Source organism: Chlorocebus sabaeus, chromosome 7 (assembly GCF_047675955.1).
Source record: "Chlorocebus sabaeus isolate Y175 chromosome 7, mChlSab1.0.hap1, whole genome shotgun sequence".
NCBI lineage: Eukaryota > Metazoa > Chordata > Mammalia > Primates > Cercopithecidae > Chlorocebus > Chlorocebus sabaeus.
Window position 1 is genome coordinate 91926746 of NC_132910.1, and position 20539 is coordinate 91947284.

Below are 20539 nucleotides of genomic sequence, written 5' to 3' on the forward strand. Positions count from 1 at the left end.
AAATTTTCAATTCAGTTATTGTAGTCTGCAACTCATGAATTTGTTTCTTCTTCATAGTTTTTCTTTGTTGATATTCTCATTTATTCATACATCATTTTCCTAATTATATCCAGCTGTCTATCTGTGCTCTCCTTTAATTCACTGGGCATTTTTAAGATGATTCTTTGAATGAACTATTTATCTGATAATTCATATATCTCCATTTTTTAGGGATGATTTCTGGATATTTGTTACTTTGATTGGGCCATATTTTCTTGTTTCTTTTACTCCTTTTTATGCTGTGTTGGGACTTCAGTATTTGAACTATCTGCCACTTCTCCCAGTCTTTGCAGTCTGGTTTCATACAGGTACAGATAGTTCGCCAACTAGCCCAGCTAGAGATTCTGGAGGTCTCTCAAGCCTTTTCTGAGGATGTGTGCTTTCCGAGTTTTCGTACGTAATCTAATTGCAGAGGTTTGCCAGTTTTACTCAGAAGCTTCCCCAGTGTCTGCATCATTGAAGCCTTTCTGGTGCTACCTAGCAAGTTGTGGTACTGGAGCTCCCCCTTGTGTTTATCTTTGAGACACGTGCTCAACCAAGTCCTCTTGATCACCTTTTTTTTTTTTTTTTTTTTTTTTGGTCCCTGACCTGCTGCCTTGTTCCTCTCTGTGCTTAGACTTAGGCAAGACAGAAGCCAGTCCCTTAAGTAACACCCCCTCCAAAAGTCAGAATATTAGACATCCCACTTTACAATCACTTTTCTCTTTCTCTGCCTGAGAAGAACTGAGTTGGGAGTTTTCTCCAATGGTACCATGCTATACTAGAGGGGAGGGGCTCTGGTGAATGAGTGAGCTCCATGAATTTTCCTCCTGGGCTTCCAAGCACTTGGCTTTGTCCTTGCCCGGAGTGCAGGAACTTCTTAACTTGTTTCTGTTATTTCTCCCAAAGACAATTGGTCTGTATACATTTTTTAAGTCCATTGGTATCTCCATGGAGGAAGGAGGGTCTGGGGCTTTCTATTATGCCATCTTCCTGCTGTCACTTCCAAACCGTTTTTTCCAACATGGCTGTACTATTTTTCCATCTCTACAAGCAGTGTACAAGAGTTTTAGTTTCTCTACATTTTTGCCGACATCAATCTTTTTTTTTTTTTTTTTTTTTTTTTTGAGACAGAGTCTTGCTCTGTCGCCCAGACTGGAGTGCAGTGGTGTGACCTTGGCTCACTGCAACCTCTGTCTCCCAGGTTCAAGCAATTCTCATGCCTCAGCCTCCCAGCTAGCTGGGATTACAGGTGCATGCCATCCTGCCCAGTTAATTTTTGTATTTTTAGTAGAGATGGGATTGTGCCATGTTGGCCACGCTGGTCTAGAACTCCTGACCTCAAGGGATCCACCTGCCTCAGCCTTCCAAAGTGCTGGGATTACAGGCATGAGCCACAGCACCTGGCCTGAGCTTCTTTTTATATATGTTCTAAGAAGTATGTACATCTTTTTGGGAAGCTGAGGCAGGTGGATCACGAGGTCAGGAGATTGAGACCATCCTGGCTAACATGGTGAAACCCCGTCTCTACTGAAAATATAAAAAAAATTAGCCAGGTGTGGTGGCAGGCACCTGTAGTCCCAGCTACTTGGGAGGCTGAGGCAGGAGTATGGCGTGAACCCAGGAGGCGGAGCTTGCAATGAGCCGAGATTGCACCACTGTGCTCCAGCTTAGGCAACAGAGGGAGACTTCACCTCAAAAAAAAAAAAAAAAAAAAAAAAGTATGTACATCTATTTTGGAAAGTGAATGTTCAAGTCAATGTTAGCTTTTATTTATCTGCTTTTACTCCACATTTTTCCAGAATAGAGGAGTGTGCATATACGTGTGTATGTGGTTGTGTTCAGCTGAGTGGAGTGGGCAGTAGTGAAAAACAGGAAATAACTAAGAAAAGCTGAACTAGGCATCCCACCCCACAGTGCTCCACCAGAGACATAAGGCAGGTCACCCACATGCTTTGCCCATTTTTAAACTGGGTTGTTTGTCTTCTTACTGAGTTGTATGTTCTGAATGCAAATTCTTTGTATGTTCTGAATACAAATTCTTTGTTAGACACAGGTATTGCAAATATTTTCTCTCAGTTTGTGGCCTGACTTTTCATTTTCTTAAAGATGTCCTTAAAGGAACAAAAATTGTATTTATTTATTTATTTTTGTTTTGAGACAGTCTCACTCTGTTGACCATACTGGAGTGCAGTGGCACAATCTTGGCTTATTGCAGCCTTGACACCCTGGACTCCAGCAATCCCCCTACCTTAGACTCCCTGGTAGCTGGGACTACAGGTGCACACCACCACAGCTAGCTGATTTAAAAAGTTTTAAATTTTGATAAAGGCCAATGTATCAACTTTTTCAATGGTTCACTTTTTAGGTCCTATTTAAAAAATATTTGCTTATCCTAAAGTTGTAAACATTTACTCCTATGTTTTCTTCTAGACTTTTTATAGTTTTAGTTTTTACATTGAAATCTATGACCCATTTCAAGTTAATGTATGGTGCAAAGCAGGAGTTGTTCATTTTCCCCCAACATTTTTGTAATTAAGTTCTTGAATTAAATTCCCTTATTTTGAAATCCCTAGAGTGATTTCATTTTACTGACTGGTGTAACTCAATACAGGTAATGATATTAGAAAGATAGGTGGTATTCAGATTGCAGAAGGATTTGAATGCCAGGCTAAATTATCAGAGCACTATTTAACTTACATGTATGATATTATGTTGATACTTGACAAATACTTGCTTAGATAAAATGTTGAGAAATAAACAATCTCAGCTTCCTCATCAGTAAAGTACTGATAATAATACATTTTTTATAGCCTGTAATGAGATTTGATAAATACACACACATACACACATACACACAATGCTATGCAGTATGTGCACTATATGCTATGCCAGATAATATGCAGCTAATATTGGATTTAGTATATTTACTGGGAATCTGTTTTTTTCTTTCCCCACTAAGCTTTCTGAGCTCTTTCTTTGCCCATTAACATGCCGGTGACAAAGTACACCCTTCCTTTCCCTGGCTATAATCCCACTGTTTCTGTAATATTCTATTTCTTCAGTGTTGTTGGATGTAGGTCGACACATCAACATTTCATAAAGAGTTCATTCACCATGTGACAACCTTATCCCTACTGCTTGTACAACTATCACCCTGTTACAAGATAGCCCAACACAAGAGCCAGAAGAAACTAGAGAACAGGGCTCTGATGGAAACACAAAGTCTGATTTAAAGGTCAAGCTGCAGAACACAGCAAAGCAGGGAATCCTTTACTTTGCTCTGGGAGGGGTTGGGAAGAAGAAAACAGAAATAGAAACATACTCTCCTACACCTGCATTTTCAAAAAGAAAGAAGCATTTTAAATAGAGAATGTGCCTAAATATATATTCCTCAGGAAGAGCATAAACACATTATAAGGTAAACAGCTCAATGATAACTGGAGGCCAAACACTGACATGAGCACGCTTGGCTCTTATCATGCTGGCTTCATTTTACATCAACCTGTTTGACTTCCAGTCTATTTAGGGTTTTTATCATTTCTGACCATTCTATCTGTTTCTCCAGAAAGCACCTGAAGAAGCCTGATTAAAAACCTTAAGAATTGTAAGTAATTTGTTTAGAAGAATCTCTGGTTGCCTCGTCTTCCAATAAATATTGCATAATTCACCTTTGGTTGGTTTGAAAGCAGGTCATAACTGGTATGTTGGGGGATGGGCAGGAGGGGAGGGCTCAAAGTGGAGGCATGAATAAGCTCTCAAAAGGTGACAGACTCACTCTTAGCTACAGAAAAGAGGCTTGATGTTTTGACCCAGAGCCTGGGTTGATGTCCCAACAATAAATTTCTGAAATTCACCTAGACGGGTGTGTTTACATGCCTTCCCCGACAATCTAATGGGTTTTATCTAAAGCACATAGTAACAAGGGCAATGGTCCAGTCATGCATGTTGTGAGATCATAACCCTACCCATTCCTCTGGCTCACAGAACATAATTTTCAGCTCTTTCTGTTTAGAACAAAAAACAGAATTTGTAATCAATATTTGTTCTTACAACAAGAATTCCTTGCTATGAGTTTAGGGTGAAAATAAAGGAGATACAAATGAGGTAAGCTGCTCAACAAGGAAAGGATACATGAAAGGGCAAAGGGAATAAGGCGGACTGAGCTGAGCCCGACATTTGTCTTCCATTTTGCCCCTGGGGATGGAAACCACAGCTCATGTAGTCTTTTGTGCTTTCTTCTTGTTTCCTTACTAGGCTGATAAAGCTGAAAGAGACTTAGAGATTATTTAATCAATCATTCTCTCAACCAAATAAGATAATGAATATAAAGCATTTAGCCCTGTTTCTGGCTCAAAGAAATCCTTAATAAAAAGTAGGCTGTTGGTGATCATGATACAGCTGAAGCTGTTTAGTTGTTCATGGTTATATTAACCCATCCCATTCACTTCATACTAAGAAGGCAGGTAAGAAACCCAGCATCACAGACTGGTCCCTGAATGGGATAATACTTATTATGTCAGTGCTGAGATTAGGTCTTCTAACTCCTTAAACAGTTTTTTTTTTTTTTTTTTTTTTAAATAAAAAAATATAGACCAGGTCTTGCTATGTTGCCCAGGGTGGTCTCAAACTCCTGGGCTCAAGCAATCCTCCTGCCTCAGCCTCCTGAAGTGCTGGGATTACAGACATGAGCCACCATGCCTGGCTTAAATAATTCATTTAAACTATGTATTTTTCCTTCTGGAGCAGATTCTCAAACTTCTTTTGAAAAGAGTCACATTCCCTTTTGATAAAATTAAAAAGCTTATTCCTCCCTGTGAAGGTTTGACACCTCTATTCTCACACCTTTAGAAGTACTGTAATTTTTCCTGAATCCTTACCTATGAGGAAGATTTTGTTGAACTTTGGAGTTGGTATTTTAAAAATAATTTGCATTTTTTTGTTTCCCACTTATAAAACCAAGTCATTACTTTATGTGATGTTTTTCTATACACATTCCTCCTAACCCCAATCATTGATTCAAGCGTTTGCAATCCCTAAATGCTTCATCTGGGTTTGGTATCTCTTTAAAAATCTCACGCTACTCTGAAGCGGACTTTTTTTGTGTGGGGGGGAAAGAGATGTTTTAAAATGCTACAAAAGTACAGGAAATAATATAGTAAACCAAACTGCAGTGTCTCCATCACTAAGTGTCAATGCTTAATGATATTCAAGTCCCTGCTCAATGTCACTTTCTCAGATAAGCCCTCCTTGATTGCCTGCCCTAATTAGTAGTCCCTGGTCACTCTCTAACTCCTTACTTGGCCTCATGTTGATTTTATTTTTGATAATTGAGTCCTGACATTATCTTCTATATTTCTTATCTTGTTCAATAGGATGTAATCTCCATGAAGTCAGGAACTGCTTGCATTGCCCCAAGATTCCCCAGCATAGAAAGGAGGATCTGAATTATACTAGGCTCTGAATAAATTTTTATTGAATGAATGATGTTCCATTGAAGCTTGTCTTTTTAATTAACGCAAAACAAAAAACAAATAAAAAACCCCCATATTAGCTCCTTTTGTGCCTCACCACTAGTTTTATAACCCCAACATAGCAACCACCACTCTGATTTGATATGAATTCTTACAGTATCTTTCATGCAAATCAGTGTGTGTGTATGTGTGCAGGTAACAAAAAAAAAAATCAACGTACAAGTTAAGTAATATTTTGTGTTAGCATTTTTTATACGAAAGAAAGCTTGCTATTTGTGTTATCCTGCAATTTACTTATTTTTCCTTGTTTTCAGATTTAATTACATTATGTATTTAATTCTTGTTAACTGCTATAAAAAAAAAACTAGTCCATCTAAGAATATGCTACATTTTATTTGTCCTTTCCCCAATAGAGAGACCTTTAGGTTACTTACAATATTTTTTCGCTATTATAACAACTTTTCCCTGTACATGTGTTACGTGCTAATGTTTCTGTTCCCCAAAATTCATATGTTGAAAGCTTAAACCCCAATATAATGATATTAGAAAGTGGGGGTTTGGAGAGGTAATTAGGTTTAGATGTGGTTATGAAGTTGGGGTGCCCATGATAGGATTAGTGTTCTTATAAGAAAAAGACTGGAGTTCACTCTCTCATCTCACCACGGAGGACACAGAGAGACAGCAGCCATCTTCAAGCTAGAAGAGGTATCTCAGTAGAGGTCAACCATGCAGGCATCCTGATCTTGGACTTCCCAGCCTCCTGAACTGTGAGAAATAAATGTCTGTTCTTTAAGCCACCAGGTCTATGTTACTTGATGATAGCAGCCTGATAGACTAATAAGATGTATCTTTTAGCAAGTTCTCAAAAAAATGTTAGTTTCCTTTTCCCTTCCTTGTTTTCAGGTCTAAGAATACAAAATCACTTGCTTCTCCTAGGAAGGGACCTTTTGAGGAGTTTAATGCAGCTTCCAGATGCTACCACTTGTTTTGGCTTTCCAGAAAATAAATGTCAAATTAATAAGAGAAATGAAGAGGTGTAAAGTACCATTTTAAATCACTGATCTCACTAAAGGTTAACTATAATAATAGCTAGTCACCTGTCTGCACCTATTATTATATTCCATGCTCATGGCAGGTGGCAATGAAGGTGGGATGAGTGGGTGGGAATAGCACTGGTAGAAAATGATAGATTTGGCCAAGAATTGTTCTAACACACTTTTATTTTTATAACAGTGGTTATTATAATTTTATCACCATCATCACCATCCGTTATATTTGATTTAGTTTCCAGTGTTCTTGCCATATTTGAGTCCATTTTACAGCAGGCTACCTGACTTTCAGAAAGGCTACTGCTCTCTCAAAGTCTCAGAAAGAGCCAGTAGTAAGTGGCAGAACTAGGACTTGAACCTAGCTCTTCTGTTCTTGCTCCAGTAGGTTTCACAGTGCTCCATTAACTCATACAAGTCCACAGAGCACCCCAAGGACCACTGTGGGAGGAACTGGGAAGGCTGGACAGTGGTGGAAAATGATGATGGTGATGACAAAGTTGAAAATAATAACTGCAACAAGCCCAGCCGAGACGGTTCTTTCCAAACCCTTCCATTCCTTCCCCTCCATTAGCAGTTAGCATAGTTGTCCTTCAGTACCCACTATTCGTGGGGGATTGGTACTGGGACGCTGCCCCCCTATTAAAATCTGAGGATGCCCAAGTCCCTTATATAAAATGGTGTAGTATCTGTATATAATCTATGCACATCCTTTCATATACTTTACACCTGGGCCCCCGACTGGTACCGGTCCATGGTCTGTTAGGAACTGGGCTGCACAGCAGGAGGTGGGCGGAGGGTGAACGAGCATTACTGCCTGAACTCTGCCTCCTGTCAGATCAGCAGCGCATTTGATTCTCATAGGAGCAGGAACCCTACTGTGAACTGTGCATGTGAGGGATCTAGGCTGTGCATTCCTTGTGAGAATCTAACTAATGCCTGATGAGGTGGAACAATTTCATCCTGAAAGCACCACCGCCCCACCCCCCACCACCTCTCTCGTGGAAAAATTCTCTTCCAAGCAACTGGTCCCTGTTGCCAAAAACGTTGGGAACTGCTGCTTTAAATCATCTCTAGATTACTTATAGCACCTAATATAATGTACATGCTACCTAAATAGTTATTGTATTGTATATTTTATTTGTACTATTTTCTACTGTTGGATTGAGATTTTTTTTTTCCCTGAATATTTTTGATATGCAGTTGGATGGAGGGACACCTATATAGCAATGTACAAAGGCAGATGACTAATTAATAGTGTAATGAATCTGTTGAAGCTGTTGAACCCCCTCATTTACTTTACTAATTAGATCTATATTTCCTTTGCTAATCTGACCTTTGTTTCCTGAAAAGCTAAAACAAGCATCTGATGGCTAAAACTAATTCTGCCAAAGACCTCTGCTTACAGTGATGCAACAACAAGGGAGGGGAAGGGCCTGTACTTCACCAGCCTGCGCAGTTTAAGTTGATCTCTGTATTACATTTGAACTGTACACAAATATCGGGTTTGAAAAAGACTTTTGTTAAAAACTCAGAAGGAAAGGTGTGGCCAATTCAGCCTTCCATACAATGGCAATTTTGTATCCTGCTAACTCTGTCTCCAGAAAGTGGGTTAGGGAGTCTGGGCGACTTCTTGGCCTCCCAGGTTCCTTCTCCCTGGGGAGGGATGTAGCCAAAATGTACCCTAGAGTAAAAAGTCTGTGGAGGCTGGTGTAGTGTGGCTCATGCCTGTAATCCCAGCACTTTGGGAGGCCCAAGCAGGAGGATCGCTTGAGGCCAGGAGTTTGGGACCAGCCTGAGCAACACAGTGAGACCCCACCTCTAAAAAAAAATAAGCTAAAAAATTAGCTGAGTGTGGTGGTGTGTACCTGTAGTCCCAGCTACTCAGGAGGTTGAGGTAAGAGAATTGCTTGAGCCAAAAGATTGAGTCTGTAGTGAGCCATGATTGCACCACTGCAATCCAGCCTGGGAGATGGAGTGAGATCCATCTCTTAAAATAAAAAAAAAGATCTGAGGGTAGTCCTGCCACCGTGACCACCCCCCGGCCTTTCTCCAAAGAACACTTTTATTCACAATATTCCAGACATGTGATTAACAGCACTGTCTTATTTCATTATTTAAATATTCCGCCCATGGATGTTTTTTCTCCTAACTAGAGCAGACTGTAATTTCTCAGGGGTGAGGGGCTTATTTTGCAAGACTCCATCTCTAATGCTACGGAAATAAAAGAAATGCAAAAGTTATCACTTGAATGTACTGAATAAATAAATGGGGAAAACTGAAGACATCATGTTGATTTTTTGAAAGGATAAAACACTGGGGAAGAGGACTCATGCTCTTTTGATATCAATCCTATGTGGAGTACATCATGCTAAGGAATCGAGGCAAAACCATAGAGCAGGCGAAGAGAAACAAGACCTAGACTGAGCAGCAAGCTCAAGCAATTCATTGATTGTGGGCCAGGAATCTCATTCCTGCTGTTTCCAACTCCACCTTACAAGGTACCTTTTAAGATCATTTTCTGTTTCCTTGTTTCTCTTTTAGAACCTCCCTAAGAAAGGGGCCACCTGTGTGGAATTGTCCCTGAAGCGGGCAGTGGTGGGGGTGTGAATAAGCCAGTTGTTCTGGCAGTGGACTTGTGAAGCTTAAAAATGAAAAAGTGAGAAGAACTGAAAAGGTATCATTTAGATTTGGATTATCATGAGTGGCTGAACATGCACATAATAAACACACAATTAGGAAAATGCTTAAAATTTTAAAACTTAAAAACTAGTAATTTTCTAGTATTAGGAATGCAAAATCTAAGACAGAGGCCCTTCATCCTAATATTCTTCAATATATGTACAAAAGGCCAAATTCCCTAAACAAGTCCATAGGGAGTTCCTGGAATTTAACATGGGGGTTAAGGTTTTAGTATTTCCTCCACAAGCTGAAGAGTGATGATTCCTTTCTCTGTCTCTTTCTAAACTCAGGAAAGCTATGCAAATCCCTTATGTAGACAAAGCTTTCAGTAGATCTGGCAAATGAGATCTGTTCTTAAGAAAGAGCACTTGGCAAAGTAACTGCTATTTTGTACACATCTGTTTTACATCTGTTCAAACCTAAATTCCTTCAGAGGAGGGGCAATGTCATCCTAGCTCAAAATCGGCATTAATACATCTTATGCTAAATCACCAACATCTTTTGGTAAAATAGCTGTGTTTAATTAATGAAACAGACTTCCAGATTAACTTCTGATGAGGTCCTCTAGGTGTCTTCAGAGTGTTTTATAATGTCTTCTCTCCCTAGTTATTGTTAATATATTCTGTGATCTTTCCACAACAGAAAGTCATTTTAACATGTGGCCCATGAAGTTTCTGAAGTTTTACTTCTTTTTAAAGGATCATGCTGCTGCTTTCTGGGATGATTACTGATGTTTATAATGAGCCCCATCCCCCACTTTTTAAACTCCATAAATATTTAGGACAAATAACCCTAAATATTTGTCCATGATAGAGCTCCTGGGTCCCTTCCTTTAATTGGTGCCTGCTTTATGATTTTGCCAGTGCTTCCCAGTAGCACACAATCAATGCACATTTTGAACTTGTATTCTTAAAAAATCTGCAGCCACAAACGTGGCTCATGTCCTAAATAGTAGGTGCTGAATAGATCTTCAATGCTTTTATTTTTGTCCAGCCTGCAAATATTTTATATTATTTTGCCATGAAGAAAGCTGCCTGAGACTATGTCGACAGTTTCCTGTCATGTAGATGCCTTGTCAATAATGGTAAGTATGGTGCAGAGTGAACAAATCCATAAATCTCCAAGTCACATATTACTTGCTCATCTGGGGCTGAGCTGCCTGAGTCTCCATGGATACCGAGGGAGCATCTTCAATTCAGGGAACTCCCAGGGAGAGCAGACTTTTTCTCACCCCAGGAATCTGCAAGCCTGGCATAAAAAAGTGAGGGTCCTTGAGAACATTACCTTTGTAGATCCTTTTCATTAACCCACTAGAGACTAAATCCCAGGTCGCTTTTGGTTTCCTCCCACTCCCTTTAAGAGAAAAATCTCCTGGAGAGGGTCAGGGGGCACAGGTAGCATGAGAGCTGACTGGGATTTCTATTTGAATATTTTTCCCTCGAAACTTTGATGGGAATTCCTGCATCAGAAGTGATATATTTTTCTATTTTATGGTTGTGTTTTTAGAGAGAGGGTTTCTTTAAGGAGAAGATGAATATTTAGGCACTGAGACAGCCCTGGAAGTAGAAAATGGGCATATTATAAGCACAGCCAAGTATCAATGTAAGTCAAAGTCCCCACAATATGCCTTGGAAGCAAAAAACATATGTCTTTGTAGGAAAGTAGCCTATATACATTATAAGAGCAAAGCTATGGTTCCATATGTTCCATAACTGTAATTGTTCCTCAAGATAGGAAAATAAAAACAAAGAAAAATGGAGTCCCTACCATTCTTACCTCCTGCCAATTATCAGCTCCCAGAACACATTGTCTATACTTTTAACTTTGGTGGCAGATCATTCTGCTTAGCAGTTACCAACTCTTAGTTCTGTGCTGCAGATCTTAGCTGCAATGCACCCAAATAAACTATAAAATGTAACCTTGTTGCCTTATCCTTTTTCTTATAGTAGTTAATTTTATGACACCAAATAATTCTTCCCTCAGTAAAATTATGCATCTGAGAAAACCAGTGGTAATTCTTTCAAAACTTGTCTTTTGATCTGCTTGTTCAATGACTTATTTTAGTATCTAAGATTTTTAAAGAATTTTTTTTCTACAGGAAGCACTTCCTTTTTCTAGTAGATGATTCTAGAATTATGGCTTATGCTAAAACTGTAAGACAATGCCTGCACCACAGTGTGTAGGTCACACATCAGGTCGGGGGTGTTTCATGAGCAAAGGAGCCATTATTATAACAATCAAAAGGCAGCAGCCTTCTGCCCAGATAGCAATGTTGGCTGCTAGTATTAAACCTCCACCAAGATCACAAGTAAGGCATGACTAAGTAAAAACCTACTTGTATTTTCTATAAATGTATTTTGGGATTTGGACCAGTGCTGTAAGGATCCAGTGGTCATCTTTACTACATGTATCGATATATAGCATGGGTCTATTAAGAACGATCCTCCAAGGATCAAGCACATACAATCGCACTCAAGTGTTCAGTGGGGGAAATTCCCAAAGCAGAGTAAACAAGAAATAGGTAAAGTTAGTTTGACTGAAGAGAATGTTCTAACTCTAGTACCCCTGCATACAATTAATATCAGGGTGGATATAGAGAAAATGTCAAGGAGCTGTAGGGATAAGATACCAGTTATAATGTGTGCGTTGTCTTGGGTTCTGCTTTCCTTGCGCAGGCACTCTGGGGTTGCTGGGCAGACGTTTTGAAACTCTGGCTTTAGAACGAATTACTCAGGAAGCCTAATAGAAGTGACAATTCTCAGCCTACCCCTAGAAACTGTGATTGAGTAGATCCGGGGAGGGGCCTGTGGATCTGCACTCCAACTACAGCCCAGGTGGGTGTTCAGACCATAGCTAGAAACTGGTTTGAGAAACTAGAGAAAGAATCTGAACTTCGATGAGAGTGCAAGAATTTTCACTCCGGCTCTACCATTTACCCCATGTGTGACCTCTGACGTGGTTCCTAGACTGCTCTCTAATTCAGTTTCTTAGATATAAAAGAGTGATAATTGAAAAGGCTAAAATATGTAAAGCTCTCTGTAAGATTCTTGGCACAAAGTTTAATAGTGTGTGAGTCCCTTCACCTTCTCTTCTATACAGTTAACTTTTTTTTTGAATGCTTATTATGGACCAGGCACTTTTCTAAGGATTATTGCATTACATTTAATCCCATGAGGTAGGTATTCTCTAAATTACCTCCATTTTACAGATGAGGAGCTAGAATTAGAGAGGTTGAGCCATTTGTCCAAAGTTACACAGACAGCAGGTGGCAGGGCTGGGCCTTGACCTAGCTTTACTACCAAGAATGTACATTATTTTCAGGGACATAAATGAGGGATGGGGAATTTCAACACCTCTCTCTGCTGTCTAACAAAGACCTACACTTTACTTATAGTGCCTTTAGCATCTGATCGTGTTCCTTGATGCCCCACCAGATGAAGAGACTACTACCACTCAGTGTGGTTGGACACATACAATTTTATTTGGCCCCAAAGGTGTTGTTCTATCACAGGGCTTGGATGCTAGGAATATACTACTCCTAAAATTAGGAACTGCCTTACTTGTAGAGGCATATTTAAATTTTTCCAGATATTAGAGAGCCTTAGGTTCACTTAAGAAAAAAAATGATGCACACTTTTTTTTTTTTTTTTTTTTTTTTTGAGTTCTTTCTCTTATGAGGTAAGCTGCAACTACAGTTTCATTTCTAGGAGTAATCAGGAGACCCATGACCAGAAATTTCTATGATCCCTGCTGAGACATGGCTAGCTACTATGACATAAAGTTGATGGTACTGAGTAACATGTATGTATATGTGCAGGCATGCATTTATGCTAGATAAAAGCACAGATGTGCATGCGTGTCAAAGTACTGCTTTAGGTACAAATGACTGACACATATGCTATGCATATATGAACATATTGTAGGTTTATTTTCCTACATAGGTGCATGGGCACACTTGGTATACAGATGTGCACAGGCACACATGCTTCCACATATGCATGCATGTATGTGCTTGTGTATGCAAGTATTTATGTATCCAACTACACATATTTTATCTCAGTTTTTTAACAAGGAAGATACGCTTTTTAATCCATTGAGTTCCTGCTTAAACTTTGATTTCTAAATCCTATTTTCTAATTAACTCCTTATTTAAATAGCAGTGGCAGTATTATTATGGTATTATTTTTCTTTTAAAAATTCATTCCACTGTTCTTGTGCACAGCAGGAGTATTAAATGCAGCCAATACTTTATTGTGCTGACAGCCCTGATTAAGGCATACGTCTTAATTTAGAGAAATGAGTGATTTGTTTGACAAAAAAATTTTGATGGAACTCTAGTCTATAAATCTACTAATTGTTCCTCCCTGCTGCGAACATTAGATATCAGTGTGTTAACCATGTATGTTGTTGGCTCATAGGCACACATATTGTTTCCCTGTATGATTCTACTAATAGGGTGTTTATTTTTTTTTTTAAATGAGATCTAATAGGAACATTCAAAACATTGATCTTAGCACTGTGTGTGAAAGAAGTACTGCTGTCCTGAAACTGTCCATAAATTTGGGATTGCAAGGCTGCAGTGAACTGCAGAGGACTTGCTTTGCCTCAAAAAGGCTGAACCAAGTGTCACCATAAGGAAATGTGGCCCAGGATTGCTGCAGCTTCCAGCTTTTCCAAATTAAAAATTTAGGTTTCTATGTAAAACCTTGCCAAATTTAAATGTGGGCTCCTCACTGAACTTTATCAGAAGCATTCTGAAGACAAAACACATTTCATATGTAGGCAGGCAGAGTCACAGGTGGCACCAGTTTGATACCTCTGCCTAGAATAATCCTGGAAATTTCTAGACATCTAATTCTACATCGAACTCTATCCAGTTATTCTGAATGATAAGCCAAGGCTGGAGATTGGTGGTGGTGTGTGTGTGCATGTGTGTGCATGAGTGTATGCATGTGTATGTGTGTGCACAAGGAACCTGGCTTGACTCTTATCCTGGTGTCCTGGTGTGTGCTCCTTGGGAAGCCTATGGAGCGAGGAGGAAGAACTGTCTTCTAAGCATCCTTGCACGCTCCAAATTATCCAAACAAAATGAAGGGTGTCCTAACTGATAACCACAATTGTGTCCTGGAGAGATGTGGGGAGGAGAGTCTGGTTAAATCACTTGAGCTGCAATATATTTTCTTTTCTCCAGAAGTTTTCCCTGAAAAATTTTCCCCAAAGGCGGGGAGAAACTTGCAGTGAGGATCACCACAGAAGAAGCTGGTGAGTGAGTCAGATATTTCTATATTTTAAAAGGTATCTTAGTAGGTTTTCTCTCTCTCTCTCTCTCTGTCCCATTTGCTGCAAACTTGGAGATTAGGTTGGTGCAAAAGAAACTGCGGTTTCTGCCATGACCACAATTTATTTTGCACCAACCTAATAGCATGGATATTTCCAAAATTTTTCTTCCAAGTTGTCCCCTGAGGTTCAACTTATAAACACAAAAAGATCATGAAGACCTAGAAATCTGAAATTGCTGCTTTATTCATAGAGCAGTTGTCTACAGGTCATTATGCTCAAAACACTAAGGTTACTGGCAGGGCCACTGTCTGTTGAATATAACCAATACAGAGTCATGTGTAGAAAGGGCATAATTACAACTTTCTAGGAAGTGACACTAACGGGTTGCCGATTTACTGATGGGCTGACTAGTGATGATGCTGATAACCTCAGAGGTTTCTCTGGAAATAAGGTTTTAAGGACACTCATACTTTTATATGAGATCATGGTCATAAAGACTATAGCTAGTAACTCAGTAACACTCAAATGATCAATTAGAGAAAAAGAGAAATAACTACAAGCAAGCAAGCCATCCTGCTCAGGAACTAAAGTAGTCGTGGTAACTGAAGAAGAGCAAGGTGATGTCAGTTTTCATTCCCACAAGCAGATGGTTTAGGATACAATCTAGAGCTCTCAGGCCTCGACACTACATCTTGGAAACGGACAAAGATACCCTGCAGACATTTTTATATCTAGAAATTTCAATTTCATCAATATATACACCATGATGTGTCTGACCAATATCATTCTCATGAAGAGGTGGTGTGTGGGGTGGGGAGAGAAGTAACATTTATAATTTCTTAAGTGTCAGGCACCAAGCTAGGAACTTTATAAATATATTGATTCATTTAATCTTTACAACAAACCTACGAGGTAGGTTCTATTTTGACAATTTTCATGAAGAGGAAACTGAGGCCCAGAGATATTAAGTGAATTGGTGACAGCTAGTAAGTAAGTGGCCAGACCAAGATTTGAGTCCAGATCTGTCTGACTCCCAAGTCATGCAGTTTTGTGAAACCTACATTATTTCACAGTAGGGTCATCTTTATTTATCATGGGTTAATAGAAAATAGTAAGGGTCATGTAGATGGTATAAAACAAAAATGAAAAGCTGCATTTAAGTCTTCAGTGGTTTCTGGGCATTTGGTTTTATGACATTAGCAGGGCATTTGCAGAAATTTATGCACAGTTAGACGTTAGAATCTTTCTCCATGACATTTTCCTTTGCTGCTGTTTCCGCTATTTCATCTCTCTCTGATGCTTTTAATTCCATTTCTGCTGCATAGTACAGTATCAATAACGATAAATAATAAATCGTCAGTCCATTTCTACAAGGCATTAGTCTCCCTCTCCTCTTGTGATGGGGGACCAATTTAACACTGTGCTCCTCTTTCACACAGGGGTAGGGTCACACTATCATTCCGGAGAAACTGGCTATACAGAGAATTGTTTGCTAGTGCCTTGGTCCAGCCTGAATATCATTGGAAAATATATTTATTATTTTCATTAGCAGCCAAAATATAAATATACATTGCAATACATTCTCCTTTACCTTTCATTACTGTTGTTGGTTTCCCTTAAAATTCAACATATTCATTTACTCATCCAACTAATGTTTATTAAATCTAACTGTATGCCATAGACTGTGCTGGGTTTTAGAACATAAAGGTAAAAAGTCACACAGTCCAAGCCTTTGAGGATCTATACATTTAAGGGAGTAACTGGCGATTTTTCAAGAAATTGTATCAGAGATAGCTATTTGAAAGTAGATAATTGTAAAAGAAACACCAGATTCTGCTTGGAGGAGCAGAGAAAATATCTCAGAGAATACAGCAGATGAGATGTGCTTGAAGGATACATAGGATTTGGCAGGTGGAGAGAGAAGCATGGGAGGACAGTGTACCTGGAACCACAAGTGGCTTAAAATGCTTCTGTGTAAAGAACCAGATGGGAGTGGTGAAGAGTCAGGGAGAAAGATGCAGAGGCCAAATGCTTAATGATTTTGTTAGATTGGGCAGATGGAGATTGTAACCCATAGATAATAAAAATGTTTGGAGCAAAACACTGACAAAAACAGGTTTCTATAAATGACTACCCAGGAGGCAGGATGAGCACAGACTGGAGGATGGTAGGACCAGATACAGGGAGATAAGAGCTGATAAGGGCGTGAATTATAGTAGTGGCAGAGGGAAATGGCACATGGAGAGATATTTAAAAAGCAGAATGAACAGGGTTGGTGATTGTTTCACTAAGGAGGCCAATAGCATGGAAAAAATATAGGGTAGCTGCAAGTTATTAGTGTGAGCACTGGGAAGTAATTTTACTGTAAAAATGAAAGTCACTAACTTATAAAATGAACCTATATGCTAGTGTAACGCAAATATAGCATGTAAAAAGGCAACGCTCTTTACAATTTGGTACAATTTTCTGAAGCCAAGTATACCATGCAAAGGCATAATTTTCACTACAGTAAAAAGCACATTTTTGCAGGGGACGTTAAAGCAAAGTACGTGTTGAACTAGTGAATTCGTTATTTGATGGCATGTCAACAGATCTTTTTGTTTTTTCCTTATTTTTTAAATTTAATTTTCAGATCAAATTTAAATTTTCAATATTTATTTCTACACAACATTTTGGCTTAAATAACCTGCTATCATAACTATTATTGTTAAAATTTACACTAAAGTCTGTATAAGAACCAGGTGAATACTGCTTAACAGCATTTTGGGAGCAGAAGACCGTGATGTTTGGAGACAGGGTCCGTTGCATATAGGAATCCCAGAAGGAGACCAGGCTACAGCTGTGGACGGAGGCCAACTGTGCTGCTGTTCCAGCCTCCTCCACCCGCTGTCTTCTCAGCCATTCATCTGAAATGCAGATAGGCAGATGCTGGATCTCACAATGACCTTCACTAGTCTGAAGAATGTGGCGCGGGGAGAAAGCTGAGGGCACAGTTCCTTGCTAGGTTGGCTCAGTGGTGCCGGAAGGAGAAAGATGGCGAGAAGGGCTTGTAAGTGAGGATGCAAGACCTTGAACCTTTCTAGTGAGACTTGGAAAGGAGCTAAGACAGGCATTCTAACTTTAATCATGGCGCTAGGGGCCTGAAAAAGATCTTAGAAATCACCTAACAGAAATGCAGAAAGGGTAAGTGACTTGTTCAAGGTCACACAGCTAACTGGGGGCCAAACGAGGACTAAGACCCCAATTTTCCTGCCTCTGGCTAGTGGTGTTTCCGTGATATCAGTTTACCTCAAGTAGCTCCAATGATGTTCTAATAGTGACACTTACCTTTCTTCTGAACCACTGAATTTCACTTCTGAAATATTTTGACTTACAGAACCCTCAGACTCTGAATTTTCAAAGCCAGTTCTTATGTGAGCCAAGAGGCATTTTCAGCTGCTCCTGCTTTCTTAATCTCTGAATGATGGCACTTCCCCATGATTTGCTTTAGAATCGAAATGCAAACAGAAATGTTATCTTATTTACACGAGACCCTCCTCAGACACTGAAAAACTGCTGACCTGTCAGTTGTGTTTCCTGCCATCAGCTGCTGCTTCACTGCCGAGATCCATGCACAGTGTGTCATTGTCTGGTAAACTACAGGTCTGTCTCCCAAGCCCTTTGCCCGGCTCATGCTGGTAACAGCTGCTGAGCCATGTCAAAAGCAAGACACCATTGTGAGGAATTAATCCATTAGAGATGGTGCTATCAATGAGTAACTCAGGGCATATGAGACAATCTCCTAGCAATGAATGAATGGATTTAATCTGTTGGCTGAGTTACTTCAGTTCAGGAAGACAAGTTTCTTCTGGGTGAGTGGTTGTGTCAAACTCAGGCTGAATGCTCCAAGTGGCAATATATCTACGGTCTAAATTGATTGATTCTCTTACAGGCTGTTTGTGAATCTGCAGATCCTCAACCCTCCCTGTCAGAAGTAGCAGGCACACAAAACAGGAAAGGCCTGGCAGTCTCTCCTTCAGTGAGCTTTCTTGGATTGGCAAGTGTTTTCAATGGAGGAGAAATGTTATCGTGGAAAACCCTGTGGATCATGGATTGGATAGCTGCCATCTGCAAAGCTTGACGATGGAGGCATTTGTTTATTGCAGAGATCTTTGCCTTTTGGAACAGCTGTGTCTCTCGTGAAGCTGCCATGGAGCTGGTGAGCTAGAGGGCTCAGAAGTAAGGGGGTGATGTTGCTCCAGGGACCTGGCATGTTAAGAGTCATGGAAATGACTGTCTGGAGTAGTGTTACAATCTGCAAATGCTTTGTTTTATATAGAAGTAGTCACTGTGGCTTAACTATTTCCTGAAGGGGAGATGACAGTGGGGCCTACAATCTTAAATGGCTGGCTAATTCTCTTGCCTGCCACAATGGAATGTCCTCACAAATCAAAGCAATCATCTTTCCAGGGCTCATGTGAATCTTATAGGCACCAAGGGAGATCATTCTACTGGTTGGTTCCAGCTGGCATATTTATCCATAGTCAAGAACAGAGACTTCACCATTTCAGGCTTTAATGCAAATCAAAAAAGCAGACATGGCTACTCACTCTTGCAACTCCCTCATCAATACTGGAATGGTTGATTTAAATGTGTTTATTTCTGAGGGTACCAGTATATTCTGTAGTCACATAAAACCTGGACATTGCTGTTGTGCAAATGCAGCAACGTGTAGCTGCACATGTGAAACAGAAATGTGAAATTTGTGCCAACCCTCCCTTTATGTCTCAGTTGTCTTGATTTACAGAGGTTCCCTGAAAAAGTCCTGAACGCACATTCTTTCTCTTGTTTTGCTGTTTGGGCTGTGGTCAGAGCAGGTCTACAGGCATTTACAAGTTTTGAATAGAGATGTTCTAAATACTTCATCAGTTGGTCCCCCAATAAACTTGGAACTTAAAAAATATAAAGAATAAATGTCATTTCTGGCCTTATTTTAAGAGAATGCATCTTTGGGAGCAATGAATCCCATAGAGAAGTTTATATTGGGTTCCCCAAATTAGAGAAAGCAAATCCTTGCAGACTAAACACAAACCTCTGAATGAACTCTTTGGAAGTTTTTCCCATAATGAGTTGGAGTATGTGTCCCTGGAAAGCTCCTGGGTGTTTTGCAGTGGTAGGTGTCAGAGCTGGCATGAAAACCACTTTTCTCTGTGCTGTAGCTTCAGCTGTGCTTTAACAATTTTGTCTTGTAAGTGCATTTTGAAAAGTATTCACATATATATATATATATGTATGCGAATATATATACATATATATGTATTTTTTTTTCCCCAAAAAGGCTAACCCATTTTAGGGCCTGTAGTTTAGTAGAGATAGTGGCTAAGAATGTGCTCCTTAGTTGAAAACCATCAAGACGTTTAGGAGTTAATTCTCTTGCACTTTCATGGGACTCTTTCTGCCTCAGTTTCTACTGAAGCGACGTGAATAACAAAGAAGCAGGAGACAGACTCTCCCTCCCCTACCCATCACTCAGCTCTGTGCCCCATTGCCAGATGTGCAATGAAATGTATAAAGGGGAACCTGTTTGGTAATTCTTGACCCCATCACCCGTTTTGAGGCAATGAAAATGGAAAAGGAGGAAAAGAAGATGGGGTAATTGGTAAATAAATTGTCAATGAACAGAGCAATGTCATGCTGAACTCTGCTCCTCTAGTGAAAGGGGTGGAGAAGGGGCATGTTCCAATCCCAGGCCTGTGAGGGGTAGCTGCAAGGGAATCCTCAACAAGATTTTGAAATATGTTACCTGTAGGCTGGACTCAGCAAAAATGTCTCAAACTTTCGTGAACTCAGTCTCCTTCCTGCCTGCAACCTTGAGAGGAGGCCCAAGACCTTCGTGGGGTCAAAGGCTGGAGACTGCTGCTGTCTTGGAAGAGGACTGTCAGGGCAAGTGATGTATGAGTGTCCTAGAGGCAAATGGGGTTAATGTGGGCCCTACCCAAAAGGAGCTCCTGGAGAGGTGAGGAGACATTAGGAGACAGAGGCTGAAAATGGACTCCTGGG

At 39.9% G+C, this 20539-nt stretch overlaps 1 protein-coding gene and 1 long non-coding RNA gene across 2 annotated transcripts in view; one reads left to right on the plus strand and one right to left on the minus strand.

Annotated features, from left to right (window-relative positions):
- The window catches only part of RNF150 (ring finger protein 150), a 271783-nt gene that overhangs the window by 24211 nt on the left and 227033 nt on the right, over nucleotides 1–20539 (minus strand). The window lies entirely within an intron of this gene.
- On the plus strand, nucleotides 9650–19647 carry LOC140712034 (uncharacterized). Its single transcript, XR_012093461.1, has 3 exons — nucleotides 9650–10304; nucleotides 14412–14482; nucleotides 18432–19647. It is a non-coding gene; the product is annotated as an uncharacterized lncRNA (long non-coding RNA).